Source organism: Aquarana catesbeiana, unplaced genomic scaffold (assembly GCF_042186555.1).
Source record: "Aquarana catesbeiana isolate 2022-GZ unplaced genomic scaffold, ASM4218655v1 unanchor215, whole genome shotgun sequence".
Taxonomy (NCBI): Eukaryota; Metazoa; Chordata; class Amphibia; order Anura; family Ranidae; genus Aquarana; species Aquarana catesbeiana.
Window position 1 is genome coordinate 1,436,905 of NW_027362641.1, and position 19,957 is coordinate 1,456,861.

The following is a 19,957-nucleotide window of genomic DNA, read 5'->3' on the forward strand; positions in this document are numbered from 1 at the left end:
TCTGATGGCTTGGTGGTTGAGAGGGGAAGACTGGAAGCACTAGGATGTCCAAGTTCAGCGATTGCTACATTGTTGAATGCCAGAAGAGCGGGCACCAACAAAGTCTATCAAAGAATTTGGTCAAAATTTGCGGACTATGTGGCCTCCACTAATGGCTCTTGTATTGACCCAAAGATACAGGATATTCTGGGTTTTCTGCAGACAGGCCTGGATCTGTCTTTGTCGGTTAGCTCCCTACGAGTCCAAGTTTCTGCAATCTCCGCCTTCACAGGTGTATCATGGGCCAGGCACCCCCTTACGAGACAGTTCTTCAGGGGAGCAATAAGACTTAGACCTCAAAGGAGACCAAGATTTTCTAAATGGGATCTTCCTCTTGTCCTGGACTTCTTTGCAGGAAGAGAAATATGTCATGTGGACCAGTCATCTGTTAAGGAACTTTCCCTCAAAGTAGTCTTTTTAGTAGCCATAACATCCGCTAAGAGGGTTTCCGAAATCGGTTCCTTAGGATTCAAAGAACCATTCCTTGCGTTCTTCCCTGATCGAGTGGTCCTGATTCCTATGTTAGGTTCAAATCCCAAAGTAACAACTGTTTTCCATGAAAATCAGGAAATTGTTCTTCCCACGTTCAAGTCTTCTGAGGGCTCTAATATTCATCCTCTAGATGTCGGAGAATTTCTAAAGCAATACTTGGAAGCCACAGCTTCTTTTCGCCAATCTGATCACTTGTTTGTCCTCTTCCACGGTAAAAACAAGGGGAAGCGTACTTCCTCTAGAACCATTGCAGCATGGATTGTTCAGGCCATTCAGTGGGCTTACAAGTCTAATGGGGCGTACACACGGTCGGACTTTTCGTCTACAAAAGTCCAACGGACGCCGACGGACTAAAGCTGGCTGGTAATCCGATCGTGTGTGGGCTTCCCCGGACTTTCAGCTGACTTTTTCAGCCTCAAATCCGACGGACTTTAGATTTGAAACATGCTTCAAATCTTTACGTCGTAACTACGACGGACCCCGAAATCCGCTCGTCTGTGTGCTAGTCCGACGGACAAAAACCCACGGTAGGGCAGCTATTGGCTACTGGCTATGAACTTCCTTATTTTAGTCCGGTGTACGTCATCACGTACGAATCCGTCGGACTTTTGTGTGGTCGTGTGTAGGCAAGTCCGTTCGTTAGAAAGTCTGCCGCAAGTCCGCCGAAAGTCCGCCGGAAGTCTGTCGGACAGGCTGTCGGACTTTTGTAGACGAAAAGTCCGACCGTGTGTACGCCCCATAAGGGTTTGGCTCCTCCGGAGGCAGTGACCGTTCATTCTACCAGGAGTGTTTCTACATCGTGGGCAGCATCCCGGCATGTATCTCCGGAAGTGATCTGTAAAGCGGCCTCATGGTCATCAATTAATACCTTTATGACACACTATTGTGTAGAACCTGCTTCCTTGTCTTCGGTTAATTTTGGTTTGCACGTATTATCTGTTGATGGTGCCAATTAAACCTTTTTTTCTTTAACCAGCAATTGCCCACCCGGGTGTGTATAGCTAGTTATTTCCCATACGTAGGCTGCCATGGAGTCTGTCAGGAAAACGGAAAATTTATATCAAATACTTACCGTAATTTTCCTTTCCTGATGGACTCCATGGCAGCAGGAGTTCCCTCCCATTTGCTGGAGTAGGCTAAGTTACAGAACACGGTCTCTGTCTAGTTGCAAAGATTTATGGGAGTGGGGTCCTATGAGAGGAGGGATTAACCCATACGTAGGCTGCCATGGAGTCCATCAGAAAAGGAAAATTACGGTAAGTATTTGATATAAATTTTCCGTTTTCGGTGACAGCTGCAAATCCAAAATATTGTGTTCCCACAACTGAAAAGTGAAAAAGATACTATGTGTTGGTTGGGCTTATCAAAATAAAAACCCAATCCTGCATTAGTGACATCAATACACAATCCTTCAGAGTGTAACAAAACAAACATATAGTTTGTAGTAAATTTTCTTAAAAATGGTGCTCCCTAAATATGGTCCTCTGTAACCTTCACCCTACGTGGGTTCAAAATAGCATGCATGTGCATCAATCCCCGACACTAATTCACCAGTGTTAATTTTGGCAGCAAATTTCGATTTAGTCTTATGCCCTGTATACACGGTCGGACATTGATCGGACATTCCGACACACGGTCACACAAAGTTGTCGGAAAATCCGATCGTTCTGAATACTGTGACGTAAAACACGTACGTCGGGACTATAAACGGGGCAGTAGCCAATAGCTTTCGTCTCTTAATTTATTCCGAGCATGCGTGGCATTTTGTGCGCTGGATTTGTGTACACACGATCGGAACTTCCGACAACAGATTTTGTTGTCGGAAAATTTTATAGCCTGCTCTCAAACTTTGTGTGTCGGAAATTCCTATGGAAAATATGTGATGGAGCCTACACACGGTCGGAATTTCCGACAACGAGGTCCTATCACACATTTTCCATCGGAAAATGCTATCGTGTGTACAGGGCATTAGACTTAGGACTAAAATGGCATTTTAGTTTTAGTCCCATTTTAGTCCTCTGCAATTGTTTTAGTTTTAGTCATATTTAGTCGACTAAATCTCCAGTATATTTTAGTCGACTAAAATGTCCTACGTTTTAGTCTACTAAAATCTCCAGTACATTTTAGTCGTCTAAAATCAAAAGGGTGTAATTAAATTGTAATGCATTAGTTAACATTTCTGTACACTTTCCAAACTCATTATATACTGCTGGAGTGAAAAATCTAATATGTTAATATTTATGGTATTGAGGTATGAACATGCACTACAGACCAGTTTTAATTTTGAAGTCAAATTTCAATTTAGTTTTATTCTTTTGACTAAAATGGCATTTTAGTTTTAGTCCCATTTTAGTCTTTTGACTAAAATGCCATTTTAGTTTTAGTTGTATTTTCGTCATCTCAATTGTTTTAGTTTTAGTCATATTTCAGTCGACTAAAATAGTATAAATTTAGTCAACTAAAATGTCTTAGTCATTTTAGTCGACAAAATTAACACTGCGATTCACCACTGCGCTCACCTCAATAATAGACCAGTGTAGGTCCAATCTCGTCTTTCCCAACTTGGGTATAATCCGGGTTGCTGAGACATCTGATCGCTGTCCTTCTCCTCCTTTCCCCTCTCGGAGTTATGCTAGAGACTTTATGTGAGCTGTGTGGAGGAACTTCTTTTTTCATCTGTTTCCCCTCGATCAAAGCAAACAAGCTCCCATAGTGTAGTATTTAAAGTGGAGTTCCACCAAAAAATATAAAAAATTAAGTCAGCAGCTACAAATACTGCAGCTGTTGACTTTGAAAATAAGGACCTTCACCCGAAGCTGACCCGTCCCTCGACTCCGGGTGCAGATGCCGCATCTTCAGTAAGGGAATTCGCAGCCTGGTTCCCTACTGCACATGTGCGAGTTTCATTGCAATGGTCCCTGCTGTCTTCTGGGACCTGTGTGTCTCCAAGAAGACAGTGGGGGGGGCGAAGGAGGGGCTGGACATGGCGTATTTTAACGCAGATTTTGCAGCGCTCTATCGCCAGAAGTGGGAACAAATACCTGTATTAGACAGGTATCTGCTCCCCCCTCCCCCCTGAAAGGTGCCAAATGTAACACCGGAGGGGGGGAGGAACCGAATGAGTGGAAAATCCATTTATGAGTGGAACTCCGCTTTAGAAACACATAGAATTTATTGAAAGTATCCACTTACATTTAGGGTAAAAACTGTGCATTCAATCTCCACTGGGTTTGTGGCTCCCGTGTGCTGCCTGTGCTATGTCGCCCGAATCTGCTCAACATGTATTGTCACTACCACATGACTTCCTTAGGGGTCAAAGGTCAGGTGTTGGGTGACAGCTTTTTAAAGCCCATATGCGTGGTCACCTGACATTTGTGGATCAACTCCACATTTTCCGGAGTGGACACATAACATGTTCTATGAAAAACAAAAATTACCAACATGATCCAATGTAAAAACCCAATAGGTGGTGACTACCTCAGGGGTCAAAGGTCAAGTGTTGGGATGCAGCTTTTTAAAGCCCATAAACGTGGTCACCTGACCTTTGACCCTTGAGGAAGTCACCACCTATTGAACAGCAATCTTTTTACATTGGATCATGTTGGTAAATTTTTCTTTTTCATAGAACATGTTATGTGTCCTCTCCTGAAGAAGTGGAGTTGATCCACAAAACGCATCAAGCTTATAGGATGCAGTCATGTCCCTAACATTCAGTTCATTGCTCACCTTGATACAACAATTTTGTTTTTCCAATTGATCTTATGATATCCGGTATTTATGGTTTATATACTAGGTACTGCAATATGTCACCATATTATTAATTTATATGGCACCAACAGTTTACGCAGCACTTTACAACTTGAGGTTATATAGTACAAGTACAAAAAGCTGCAAATAAATCCATAAGCGCTTGGGTCCAGATGTAGCTATGTGGTTTGTGTTATCTAACATAAACCATGGAAGTACCAGTTTTGATAAACAATAAATGGTTGTTTATTGAGTAAAAACATTAAAGGCCATGCAATCATGTGTCAGATGTTGAACCAGCCTCCAAGGTTAAGTGGTACCTGCTTGTCCGCAATGGGAAGGGTCCAAGATATGTCTCGCCACTCTCAAGTTCCAAGGATGGTGTGTAACAGATGGGCTGAAAAGGACCACTAAGAGCTGCGGGGGGAGCCACTAAGCGGATGGCCGTGGCGGTGCTGGGGAGGTAAACGACCACAGGTTGTGGCAATTCACACTGTAGAGACAACACTGGAAGTGGCGTCTGGCGATGACATCACTCGCCGTGCAGACGGATGAATGCAGAAGCCAAAGCCAAGGAGGAAGGGGACTTGGAGAGCAAGCCGTTTGTGCTGGTCCCATTGCTATGAAGACACATTTCACACCACTGTGCCTTGTCAAGTCATGTGATGGGACTGGACCAATCAAGATTAAATGGACTAAAAAACAGAAATGTCTGAGGGAGCTTGCATACTACAATTGGTTGTGACACATCTCTGTTTAAACGGGGGGGGGGGGGGGGGGGGTAAAGTCACTGCATGTTTCTGAAAGGCCTCATTTAGTAGAGGTTTAGGAAAACCTTTTTCTAAAAATTTGTTTATTAAAATCTGACCATGTTCATCATAGTCTTCTTTTTTTGTGCAATTTTAGCGCAGACGTTAAAATTGGCCCCCTGAAATGTTTTTGCGCCTTGAGGGTGGTGGCACAAAGAAAGAAGACTATGATAAACATGGTCAGATTTTAACGAATAAATTAAGAAAAAGGTTTTCCTAAACCTCTACTAAATGAGGCCTTTCAGAAACACGCAGTGACTTTACCCCCTCCCCCCCCCCCCCCGTTTAAACAGAGATTGAGAAAAGGAACAAATAAATGCACCTAGATTTGTCACAGGCTATAAACGACAAACATCAAATAATTACCCAGGCCATTTGTAAATACTGGAAGATCTTGCAACTAGATCCTAAACTCATGGATATAATACTCAGTGCTCCTCAAGTTACCTTTGTGCCGGGTTCACACTATAACCCGCTGTGGATCGCACAGGAGTGCTGTGCGTCCCTGTACCTCGTTTCAGGGACGAATCAGGGCTGATTCTATGCCTGAATTCGGCCCTGAAACGGAGCGAAAGACGCACAGCATTTTTGTGCAGCGCGCTCCATAGCCGCCCCGGAGATATGTGAACCGGATCCATAGGGAGCCAGGCACATTCTCCTGCTATGCGAATTAGATGCGAGGAAACACGCATCTAATTCGCATAGGTGTGAACCCGGCCTTAGGAGACCCAAAACACTCAAAAATACTGTTGCTCCCAGTAAGCTTAAATCTCATAAAAAGTACATACTACAGACATCCGCTCTTACTTTGATCACAGAACCGGGATATTCCAGTGTTGTAAGAGAGACTGTCTTACCTGTCAGTTTATCTCTCACGGGAAATCGAGCTTTTCCAACAAAAAGGGTCGAGAATACAAAATGAAACAATTCATTACTTGCTCATCTGAATTTGTAATATACATACTTCACTGTCCATGTAATCTATTATATGTCGGTCGTACCATATGTACATTATGTAAGTGTGTGGGTGAACATATGAGAGTCATAAAAGGTGGATGTGACAAGCACAGCGTCCTCCGACACTTTTAACATATCATAACATGGATATCAAATGTCTTGAAGTTATGACAGTTGAATATATTACAGATAAAACACTATCAGATAATGAGAAATTTGCCCTACTTTGCAGAAAGGAGGCTTTCTGGATATTCAAATTGAACACTTTGTCCCCCAGTGGATTAAACGAAGAGTTAGAGACCAACAATTTAATATAGATATCTGTAACCTATAGCATTGTGTACAAGGGTTGACCATCATGGCTTATGAGTGTTTTTATTTATTATGTTTTTTTTTAAAGATATTGTTATGTTGCGTGTTCCCTCTTGAGATGTGGCCACTAGCATAAGCCTTATGCCCTGTACACACGGTCAGATTTCCGATGGAAAAAGTGCGATCGGATCGTGTTGTCAGAAATTCCGATCGTGTGTGGGCTCCATCGGACTTTTTCCATTGGAATTTCGGACACACAAAGTTTGAGAGCAGGCTATAAAATTTTCCGACAACAAAATCCGATCGGTTAAATTCCGATCATGTGTACACAAATCCGACGCACAAAGTGCCACGCATGCTCAGAATAAATTAAGAGACAAAAGCTATTGGCTACTGCCCCGTTTATAGTCCCGATGTACGTGTTTTACGTCACCGTGTTCAGAACAATCAGATTTTCTGACAACTTTGTGTGACCGTGTGTATGCAAGACAAGTTTGCGCCAACATCCGTCGGAAAAAATCCATGGATTTTGTTGTCGGAATGTCCGATCAATGTCCGACCGTGTGTACAGGGCATTAGGCTTTTTTTAACACATGGTATTTAATATACATATAGTTATTGTCACTTTTCATTATTATTACCATATATATATATATATATATATTGTATATATGGATTTTTCTCACTTATCTTACCCTTTCACATTTTTGATAAAACAAATTTAATCGTTTTTCTTATGCAAGATTATAACATTTAATTTCTAATTAAGTTTATGAACACAATTTTGTTAATCAAGCCGGGTAGAAATGGTTAAGTTTTCCCTGAGGGATGGGTCTGAGATGTGTCACAGCCAATTGTAGTATCCAAGCTCCCTCAGACATTTCTGTTTTTTAGTCCATTTATTCTTGATTGGTCCAGTCCCATCACATGACTTGACAAGGCACAGTGCCTCGAAACATATCGTCATAGCAAAGGGACCAGCCTGAAAGGCTTGCTCTCCAAGTCCCCTTCCTCCTCAGACTCGGCTTCCGCATTCATCCGCCAGCGCGTCGAGTGACATCATCGCCAGACGCTGCTTCCAGTGTTGTCTCCACGGGGTGAGTTGCCACAGCCTGAAGTCGTTTACCTCCCCAGCATCGCTACGGCCATCCACTTATTGGCTCCCCCCGCAGCTCTTAGTGGTCCTTTTCAGCCCAGCTGTTACACACCATCCTTGGAACTTGCGAGTGGCGAGACACATCTTGGAACCTTCCCATTGCGGACAAGCAGGTACCAATTAACCTTGGAGGTTGGTTCAAAATCAGACACATGTGATTGCATGGCCTTTTAATGTTTTTACTCAATAAACAACCATTTATTGTTTATCAAAACTGGTACTTCCATGGTTTGTGTTAGATAACACAAACCACAGAGCTACATCTGGACCCAAGCTCTTATGGATTTATTTGCAGCTTTTTCCATGATCTTCTCCCCAGGAGTCAATCCTAGCAGCTGATTTCCACTGCTTTGCCAATTTTTTCTCACAATGTTGTCCCCTATGTGGTCCTATGGAGCAATGCACACGGCCACCAATCCCACCATAGATCTGTAGTTGCAATGTGTTCTACATTTTGCCATAAATAAATTCTGCCTGAATTCCTTGTACTGTAGACCAATGCAAAACTATCCATTTTCTGCAGGGTTAACCAGAGAGAATACAGACATCTCCTGGCTTTTATATTTGCTATTGATGAGATAAACCACAGTCCAGATATTCTGCCCAACATAACTCTGGGATACCATGTGTATGATTCTTGTGGACATGTGAATAAAGCTATAAAAGACGTTCTACAGATATTGTCTGGACATACAAAGGAAGCTCCAAATTATTCCTGTATGGAGCGGGGTGTCCTGGCTGGTTTCATTGGAGATCTCAATTCTGACACCACCCTCCAAATGGCCCAGCTGCTGAATCTATATGGTTACACCCAGGTAAGAAAAGCTGAATTTTCTATATTATATAAGGTTAGGAGAGCTAGTCATTTTATGGTGAGGTGGGTCAAAAGGAAACAAAAAAATCCTTGTGCAAAGCATCGTAAAGTATAACATTGTTCTAAAACAAGAAAGCAGTGCTGTGTAGGGATGGGCCAATGGTTCAGTCCAATCTTTGGCTGTTATGGCATTTGTACAAATGCCTGAACATTTGCCCATTCAGTCCCCTGATGATCATACCCTATATTACCAAAAGTATTGGGATGTCTCCCTTTACACACACACATGAACTTTAGTGGCATCCCAGTCTTAGTCTGTAGGGTTCAATAATGATTTGGCCCAACCTTTGCAGCTATAACAGCTTTAACTCTTCTGGGAAGGCTGTCCACACGGTTTAGGAGTGTGTCTATGGAAATGTTTGACCATTCTTCCAGAAGCGCATTTGTGAGGTCATGCACTGATGTTGGACGAGAAGGCCTGGCTCACAGTCTCTGCTCTAATTCACCCCAAAGGTGTTCTATTTAGTTGAGGTCAGGACTCTGTGCAGGCCAGTCTTGTTACTCCACCTCAAAGTCACTCATCCATGTCTTTATGGGCCTTGCTTTGTGCACTGGTGCACAGTTACAGTTGCAATAAAAAGTATGTGAACCCTTTTGGAATGATATGGATTTCTGCACAAATTGGTCATAAAATGTGATCTGATCTTCATCTAAGTCACAACAATAGACAATAACAGTCTGCTTAAACTAATAACACACATAGCATTAAATGTTACTATGTTTTTATTGAACACAACCATGTAAACATTCACAGTGCAGGTGGAAAAAGTATGTGAACCCCTAGATCTCCAAGAGCTAATTGGAGTGAGTCGTCAGCCAACTGGAGTGCAATCAATGAGATGAGATTGGAGGTGTTGGTTACAGCTGCCCTGCCCTATAAAAAACACACATCAGTTCTGGGTTTGCTTTTCACAAGAAGCATTGCCTGATGTGAATGATACCTCCCACAAAAGAGCCCTCAGAAGATCTACGGTTAAGAATTGTTGACTTGCATAAAGCTGGAAAGGGTTATAAAAGTATCTCCAAAAGCCTTGCTGTTCATCAGTCCACGGTAAGACAAATTGTCTATAAATAGAGAAAGTTCAGCACTGCTGCTACGTCCTGTAAAGATGACTGCAAGAGCACAGCGCAGACTGCTCAATGAGGTGAAGAAGAATCCTAGAGTGTCAGCTAAAGACTTACACAAGTTTCTGGCATCCCTGTTAGCGAATCTACGATATGTAAAACAATAAACAAGAATGGATTTCATGGGAGGTTACCACAGAAGAAGCCACTGCTGTCCAAAAAAAATTGCTGCACGTTTACAGTTTCTACAAGAGTACCTGGATGTTCCACAGCAGTACTGGCAAAATATTCTGTGGACAGATGAAACCAAAGTTGAGTTGTTTGGAAGATGCACACAACACTATGTGTGGAGAAAAAGAGGCACAGCACACCAACATCAAAACCTCATCCCAACTGTGAAGTATGGTGGTGGGGGCATCATGGTTTGGGGCTGCTTTGCTGCTTCAGGGCCTTGACGGATTGCTATCTGTCAAGGCCCTGGTGGTGTGTATGGTGGTGGGGGCATCATGGTTTGGGGCTGCTTTGCTGCATCAGGGCCTTGACGGATTGCTATCATCGAAGGAAAAATTAATTCCCAAGTTTATCAAGACATTTTGCAGGAGAACTTAAGGCCATCTGTCCACCAGCTGAAGCTCAACAGAAGATGAGTGTTGCAACAGGACAATGACCCAAATCATAGAAGTAAATCAACAACAGAATGGCTTAAACAATAGAAAATACGCCTTCTGGAGTGGCCCAGTCAGAGTCCTGACCTCAACCCGATTGAGATGCTGTGGCATGACCTCAAGAAAGCGATTCACACCAGACATCCCAAGAATATTGCTGAACTGAAACAGTTCTGTAAAGAGGAACGGTCAACAATTACTCCTGACTGTTGTGCACGTCTGATCTGCAACTACAGGAAAAGATTGGTTGAAGTTATTGCTGCCAAAGGAGGTTCAACCAGTTATTAAATCCAAGGGTTCACATACTTTTTCCACCTGCACTGTGAATGTTTACATGGTGTGTTCAATAAAAACATGGTAACATTTAATTCTTTCTGTGTTATTAGTTTAAGCAGACTGTGATTGTCTATGGTTGTGACTTAGATGAAGATCAGATCACATTTTATGACCAATTTGTGCAGAAATCCATATCATTCCAAAAGGGTTCACATACTTTTTATTGCAACTGTATGTTGGAACAGGAAGGGGCCATCTCCAAACTGTTCCCAGAATGTTGGGAGCATGAAATTGTCCACAATGCTCTTTCGAATAGGACATTTTTTTACCTCAAATGGACTGATATCATTAGGATATTGCCTAAGCAAATTTGACATGCCAGATTATGAGAAATTCAGACTTTTCCAGATTAGACACTTCCTTCATACACTATGGACTGACAAGTAAGACCCTCCCAAATCGACCCTATATGAACAATGGTGCTCAGGTGACATGGATCAGAGGGGAGGCATCTTCATCATAAATTCTTCCCTGGCAGACACGGCTAACACTCTAGCTTACACACAATCCTGGGAAATGGACCTGGAAATTCAGTTACACCCTGATGAATGGTTTAAGCTTTCCGCAGATCGTCTAAAGGTACTTTAAATATCTCACTGATAGAAGCTAGCGTCAAGGTATTCATGAGATGGTACTATGTCCAAAATATACCCAGACACCTCTCCTCTCTGCTACAGAGGATGCGGTCATGTGGGCACGATGCTCTGAATTTGGTGGACATGTCCCCAAATTAGAAGCTACTGGAACAAATTCCTGCATGTTCTGTGAAAGGTAACGGGGGTCCAGGACCCCACATACATACTTCTGAACCGTTGGGTTAACAACACCCCTAAGCACATACAATTGCTTATTCTATTCATGTGTCTAGGAGCCAAACACTAGCGAAAGCCTGGAAAAAGCCAACAGTGTCGATCTTAGTAACTAAGCGGAAAATATCTTTCATTATGGCCAACGAATAAATAGTGGCTAAGCTATTGGACACTGTCCAACGCTTTAAAATGGTCTGGGATCCATGGACCTCACATGTTAAGATCCCGCTTTACATAGGTCACCTGCTCACATAAAGGAATCTCCAGAGTGATTGACTATCCCTTCCCCCTTCCCGACACTTCTATCATTCCCCACTTTCTCTCTTACCTTACATAATGCCAGACTGGTTATTATTGTTTGAAGGCTTTTCTCTCAGTTTCTTCTAAGGAGGCTTACTAAACCTAATAGAGTACTAGGCATCACTGATTGACCAAACACCTTGGAACTATCTAGACTCAGCTTACAGTGGGGACGGAAAGTATTCAGACCCCTTTACATTTTTCACTCTTTGTTATATTGCAGCCATTTGCTAAAATCATTTAAGTTCCTTTTTTTCCTCATTAATGTACACACAGTACCCCATATTGACAGAAAAACACAGAATTGTTGACGTTTTTGCAGATTTATTAAAAAAGAAAAACTGAAATATAACATGGTCCTAAGTATTCATACCCTTTTGCTGTGACACTCATATATTTAACTCAGGTGCTGTCCATTTCTTCTGATCATCCTTGAGATGGTTCTACACCTTAATTTGAGTCCAGCTGTGTTTGATTATACTGATTGCACTTGATTAGGAAAGCCACACACCTGTCTATATAACACCTTACAGGTCACAGTGCATGTCAGAGCAAATGAGAATCATGAGGTCAAAGGAACTGCCTGAAGAGTTCAGAGACAGAATTGTGGCAAGGCACAGATCTGGCCAAGGTTAGAAAAAAATGTCTGCTGCACTTAAGGTTTCCTAAGAGCACAGTGGCCTCCATAATCCTTAAATGGAAGACATTTGGGACAACCAGAACCCTTCCTAGAGCTGGCCATCCGGCCAAACTGAGCTATCGGGGGAGAAGAGCGTTGGTGAGAGGGGTAAAGAAGAACCCAAAGATCACTGTGGCTGAGCTCCAGAGATGCAGTCTGGAGATGGGAGAAAGTTGTAGCAAGTCAACCATCACTGCAGCCCTCCACCAGTTGGGGTTTTATGGCAGAGTGGCCCGACGGAAGCCTCTCCTCAGTGCAAGACACATGAAAGCCCACATGGAGTTTGCTAAAAAAACTCTGAAGGACTCCAATATGGTGAGAAATAAGATTCTTTGGTCTGATGAGACCAAGATAGAACATTTTGGCCTTAATTCTAAGCGGTATGTGTGGAGAAAACCAGGCACTGCTCATCACCTGTCCAATACAGTTCCAACAGTGAATCTGTGGGGGGGTTTTTCAGCTGTAGGGACAGGACGACTGGTTGCAATTGAGGGAAAGATGAATGCAGCCAAGTACAGGGGTATCCTGGGCTAAAAACCTTCTCCAGAGTGCTCAGGACCTCAGACTGGGCCGAAGGTTTACCTTCCAACAAGACAATGACCCTAAGCACACAGCTAAAATAAGGAAGGAGTGGCTTCACAACAACTCTGTGACTGCTCTTGAATGGCCAAGCCAGAGCCCTGACTTAAACCCAATTGAGAATCTCTGGAGAGACCTAAAAATGTCTGTCCACCAACGTTTACCATCCAACCTGACAGAACTGGAGAGGATCTGCAAGGAGGAATGGCAGAGGATCCCCAAATCCAGGTGTGAAAAACTTGTTGCATCTTTCCCAAAAAGACTCATGGCTGTATTAGATCAAAAGGGTGCTTCTACTAAATACTGAGCAAAGGGTCTGAATACTTAGGACCATGTGATATTTCAGTTTTTCTTTTTAATAAATCTGCAAAAATGTCAACAATTCTGTGTTTTTCTGTCAATATGGGGTGCTGTGTGTACATTAATGAGGAAAAAATGAACTGCAATATAACAAAGAGTGAAAAATTTAAGGGGGTCTGAATACTTTCTGTCCCCACTGTAATTGGAATAACCCTTCTCACCCTCTTCTGGGGTTTGTTGTGACCTATGGCCATGCTGGGACATACACCTCCCCGAGAGAGAGGGAAGGTAACAGACACAGACTGTCATCAGGCCGGGACCAAGGGCTCTGCCACTCCACAGTGTGAACCCATAGGGGTGAAGTGATTATTACCATTAGGAGTACCCTGGGAATAGGTTCTGTTCTGTTCAAATTGCCTCCAAAGAATTAACTTCTCTAACCTTTGCGCTGATGTACCAATTTGTAGCTCATGAGAGTCGACTGTTATGCCTTCATCAATTACCTGTTTTGCCAACTGTTATAGATGACTTTCAGGTCCGCACACTAGATTTATGCACTTCATGTCTTATATATTTAATGTTATTTCTTCTACATATATCCAATAAAAATATTGAAACAGAAATTGTCCAAAATGTCTTTGTATGCTGATGCCTTAGGAGTTCCCTTCACTGAAACTAAAGGACCAAGCCCAACCCCTGAAAATTATCCCCACACCATAATCCCACCTCCACCAAATGATTTGGACCAGTGCACAAAGCAAGGTCCATAAAGACATGGATGAGTGTGTTTGGGGTGGAGGAACTTGACTGGCCTGCACAGACCTCAACCCGAAAGCACACATTTGGGATGAATTAGAGCTGAGACTGTGAGCCAGGCCTTCTCGTCCAACATCAGTGTCTGACCTCACAAATGCACTTTTGGAAGAATGGTTAAACATTCCCATAGACACTCCTAGACCTTGTGGAAAGCTTTCTCAGAAGAGCTGAAGCTGTTATAGCTGTGGGTCAACTCAATATTGAATCCTACGGACTAAGACTGGGATGTCATTAAAGTTCATTTGTGTGTAAAGGCATGTGTCCCAATACTTTTGGTAGCATAGTGTATATGGAAATAATATTTTAGGAAACTAGGAGTCGCCAAAGTTACCAATATCATTGGCTTACATGGCTGTTAATCCCCGGCCATGGCCATATTTGGTAAATTATGTAATTGCTATCCCCATCCTTTCCCTGTCATGTGCACCGGGTCTTTTGGGTTTTTAGTGTTGACAGGTTGGCAGGTGGCCTACATCATAAATAATGATGGATTTACAATGAGGGGCTTTTTTTGGGTTCTTTTTTTTTAATAAAAAAATAAAATAAATTTGTGTGTCTTTATCTATAAGTTACTTTTTTGTGAATGAGTATGAGTACTAGAAGTAATATATAGAAATATCTAGGTGGACCTGCAAGTATACTGCAGGTATATAGATGATATCCTGTTGCTATGGAAAGGGAATGAGACCACCCTGAATGAATTTATTAACCATATCAATAATAACATCTATGGAATTAAATTTACAATAAAGGTCCATAGGCAACACACAGATTTCTTGGATTTACACATCTTCAAAAATGCTGACATGCTCAGTACAAAAACCTACTTTAAAACACAGACAGGAATGGTTACATTCCAATCAGAAGCTGTCACCACCCAAAGTGGAAGGTTGCTATTCCAAAGGGCCAGTTCATGTGCATAAGAAGAAATTGCACAATGTACAATGACTATGTGGAATAGACTCATGTCTTAGTACAAAGATTTAGGGACAAAGGATACCCACATGACAAGTTGCTAGAGGTAAGAAATCTAGTAGGTAGAATGAATAGACACTCACTTCTAGAAACTAAAGAAAACGATGGAAATGCCTATGATTTTACTTTCATTACAGGCTTTAATAAACAATATAAACATTTGGAAAAAAGAATAAAGAATTATTGGCCAGTTTTGCAAATTGACCCTATGTTAAATAAAATTCTACCGAGTAGGCCTAGGTTCATCTATCGTAGAGCTCCAGGACTGAGAACTAAAGTAATCAAAAATATACCAGACCCCCCAAAAAACAACAAATCACCATGTTTAATATTGAAGGCTTTAATAGATGTGGCAGATGTGGTCGCTGTAGAAGTACTAAAATAGCACCCAGGTAACGCACATTTTTCATGTCACACCAAACTCATAAGCGGTATCTCATTAGGAAATGTATTACATGTGGCACTAAGAATGTGGCATATGTTCTGGAATGTACCCATGCGGGTACCAATATGTGGGTAGAACCTCCAAAATGTTAACTAAATGTGTTAGTGAGGACATAACTAATATACATGTAGCACCCTCGTGTTTAGGCAGGGTTGCTCCTAAATTTACCTGCCAGGTAGTTTGTCTATTGTTAGGGATCAATTGATTTCACTCTAATGCCCCGTACACACGGTCGGATTTTCCGATGGACAATGTCCGATCGGAGCGTGTTGTCGGAAATTCCGATCGTGTGTGGGCTCCATCGGACATTTTCCATCGGATTTTCCGACACACAAAGTTGGACAGCAGGAGATAAAATTTTCCGACAACCAAATCCGATCGCGTCAATTCCGACCGTGTGTGGCCTGTTCCGACGCACAAAGTGCCACGCATGCTCAGAAGAAATTCAGACACGGAACAGCTCGTTCTGGTAAACTTAGCGTTCGTAATGGATAAAGCACTTTCGTCACACTGCAATGTTCAAAATGGTTTAATACAGCGCACTATCTTCTTCTTTATAATGTGACAAGAATGAAGTAGTTTTGATGCTCATATTCACACACACTTCTCACAAACTTTTTTCGTTACTATTTATCAGGATTCCCTCAATATATTTTGATTTCTCACATCTGACAACATATTTTTTTTTTTAGGTTTTTTTACTTTAATGTAGAATCTTTTTTTGTGTTTCTCTTTTTATTTTTTATTTTTTTTGGTGATTTGGATTTGTATTCCCGAAAATGTTTGTGTGTGTTTTTGGTGACAAGTTCCCACAACACCACTAATATGTTGTTCTATTTAATCTGTAGGAGATTGTTTGGTGTTGTTGTCCCTTGTTAATTTCACATTGTACTTTAGAAATGTACCTGAATCGTCACCAACAAACTGTCCTTTTTTGATGAAAACACACACAGGAGAGTAGAATTTCCCGAAAAATATTTTATTAAGGGCTCACAACTAAACAAAGAGGGAGGCAACGCTGGAGAAACTGCAGAAGTGGGTGAAGCCTTGGACCCCCAGGGCAGACATCAACTATTTCAAAGCAAAATTGGTGGCCTGAGGAGTCCTTATCTAAGGGAGGGCAGTCTGGTCCAGAAGTCCCAGAGATCCGGAAAGCAGCAGATGACATCTGTGTCCCCAGGCTGTGGTCATACGAGAGACTGCATCTTTTGTCAGACCAGACTGAACCCAGGGCAATCACTCTTTGGTCTTCCTTCCACGCTTCCTTACAGGCTTTGGCTGTGGTGGTGGAGTTGTGGCAGCAGGAGGAGGAGGAGGAGGAGGATCGTCCCTCTCCATGACATCTGTCTTGTGTGTCAGTTCCCCACTCTCCCCCTTACGTAGGACTTTATAAATCAGGTCCTCAGAGATCTTGCGTTGGCCCTCCTGCATGCCCTGCAATTTTGTGGCAGCCATGCAGGCAAAGGCCTCTTCAGGACTGGGGAAGGCTCGGAGGGACGCAGAAGCCTCCTGGATCAGCCTGTACGCTGAATCCTGCACGGGACTCGGAGTGGCCTTCCTGGCCCTTTTGTATGGCAGGCGGAGGGGAGGAACCTGAGACTCAGTCAGGCTGCGACTGGTCCCTGGCTTCTCTTGGCTGACACTTAGCCCCGCCTCCTCCTGGCTGCCACTAATCCCCGCCTCCTCCTGGCTGACACTAATAATCCCCGCCTCCTCCTGACTGCCACATTCCACAACCTCCTCCTGGCTGAGGTCTTCCTGTGTATGAAAAAGGGACATAGTTTTAGTTTTTTATTCATCAATCACACACAATTTTCACCTCCTGACTGCTGCAAATTGAATGTTAACAAATATAACAGACTATCCTTCTGAGCCCAGCAGTTTTCATTCTTTTCCCAATTTTGGGTGCCCACTACTGTCTATTGATATGTAAAACACTTTTTTCAATCAGCAATTAGTGATCAATAATAACATCTAATAAACATCATTTATTTATTGACCAGAAATCTGTAGAAGAATGCTATACCTGACTCAAGCTGGGCTCCTCCACTTCTTCCTGGCTGGAAGGCCCAGGTTGGACATCGGAAGCCTCAGCTGGGGTGGAAGGAAGAGTGGAAGGAAGAGTAGAGAGGGATTCCCTGACTTCAGTGTGGTCTGACAGAAATCGCAGTCTCTCATAGTACCACAGTCTGGGGACATAAACGTCATCTGCTGCAGCTCTGGATCTCTGGGAATCTGTGACCTTCTTGCGCTCCCTAAGATAAGTGCTCCTCAGGCCACCAATTTTAGCTTTTAAATAAGGGATGGTTGCTGTGGGGACCACCGGCTTCACCAACTCCAGCAGTTTCTCCAGCGCTGCCTGCCTCTTCTGTTTGTGATTATAGTGGGGGTGTCTCACTTGCCACAGACAGGGCAGCTCCCTGTATTTGTCAATGAACAGGGGCAGGAAATTGTGGTCGTTGAACCCATCCATTTTCTCTGTATAAGACACAACACAAGACAAAGCCTAATGTCAGGCCAAACTCCCCTAATCTTGTTACAATATAGGCTTCAATTTCGAAGCAGTATAGGGCCAAGTTTAGATCCTACCTTCGTTAGCACGATCGGCGTCTCCGATGCTCCTTCCTCCGCTCACAGATCGTACGTAAGACGCGCGCGTTACGATTTATACACACTGCGCATGCGTATAACTCCGCCCGCCCCTCACGTTCTTTCTATTCTATTCCCCGCCCCTTTTCGTTCGGCGCAGTGGAGGAAGAGCACATGGCGGATAGACAGCAGGATCCTGATAATTGGAGCAACGAGGAGGAGGAGGAAAGGCCGGAGCCTGAAACGTCCCGATCCAGAAGGAGATTTAAGGACTCAAATATGTACTTTGGGGAGATGTTGGAGATGGTGGACATCCTGAAGAGGGCCGACTATGATGGAAAGTATGGGCCTTACCCCAACCCCAATGTCCGAAAGGCCAAGATCATGGCGAAAGTGGTCAGGAGTCTGCACCGGAAATTCGGGGTACGACGATCGAAAGATCAGCTCAGGAAGCGGTGGTCGGACCTGAAATTACGAGAACACGAGCAGTACAGAAAGATCCGGAGAGTGCTGCAAAAAAGTAAGTAGTTGTGCTGTGTTCCTATTTTTTTTATGTTTATTACGTTCGTGCTGCTCCATGTGCTTTTAGGAACTGTTGTACAGTTTAAAATGGCAACTTTCATGTTCATGGGCACATTATTCGTTCGGATCACACATTTTTTTTGCGGACTATAAAATACCATTGTTTAGGCCATATGCATTTGGCCACCATTTTGGGGCCCTATACTTGTCTTCAAAGAATTGGGTTGTGTAGATGGCTTTGTTACTAGAATGAAATGCAAACTAGATTGTGTGTAAGGAGAGGACACTGAGCAGCTGTTTTCACATCTGTACACTGGAGCACTAGTGTGGGACACAAGAACACCATTTTTATTAGGGGGGCCACACAGGTGCTCCAGTGTATACTATGGGGGGGCTACATCTGTGAAGCTTGTACTAAACAGGTAAAGTATTGAAGCTTGACAAAGGACACTAAAAAAGCTACATCTTGGAACTCTGCTAAAATAGATAATTGTACCCCACTTCCAAGCAATGTTTCATCTTTATAGTTCTGCCATCAAATATCTGTGTGCTAATTATACCATTTTTGTTTTACATAGGGGAGAAAAGACTCGGAGTACACCCCTCATCCGAGGAGACCAGAGCCCCCCCCCTCTGGAAGAAGGGGAAATCCACCCAACACAAGATGAGCAGGAGGAAGAAGACGTGGTGGAAGTAGTCACCACAACAGGTGAGTGTCTGCGACCACAGGCTCAGATAAGAGATGGATGGTGGCATATTTTTTAGACCTAATTTATTTTGGGTTCCTCTCTTTTTAGGTGATCGTGAGGTTGTGGATGAAGATCCTTTAACATCAGAAAGTGCCCAGATCGTGATCGGGGAGATCATGGGGTGTAATTTACAATTGGAAAACATCAAGCAAAACATCAATGATGTTATTCCAAAATATAAAAACATCATTGATGTTTTGGGGCGAGTTTAAAGCCCCTCCAAATCACTTTCTTCTTTTGTCTGCTACAATGTGCAAAATGTTTTTGTGATTTTTCCCAAAGCCAAATTTGGAGGATGCACACAGTGTGTCAACATGTGCTATCTGTCATCACGGGAGATCAATGGACGCGTTTTGGGGGTGCAACCCCTTCCTCAATAATAAAGTAGCGGTGAGGAAGGGCTTTCTCCCCCAAAACACGTCCCTTGATCCCCCGTGATGGCAGATAGCACATGTTGACATTGGGAAATTTGTGTGCATCTTCCAAATTTGGCTTTTCCAGGGGTGATTTCCCCCCATCTGAACGCAATATCAAACACAGTTCCTAAAACTCATGTCTGATATTGCCTTCAAGTTCTACCAAATATGAACTTTGTAAGATCAAGATTTGTGTCTTTCTTGTTGGTTTTACACAGGCCTGTTTTCTATAAAATGGACATTTTGATTTTGGATAATGACACCACAAAAATTGTTATACAACAAACATGTTGGTTTGTCAGAAAAACCTTTGGTAAATGCACATG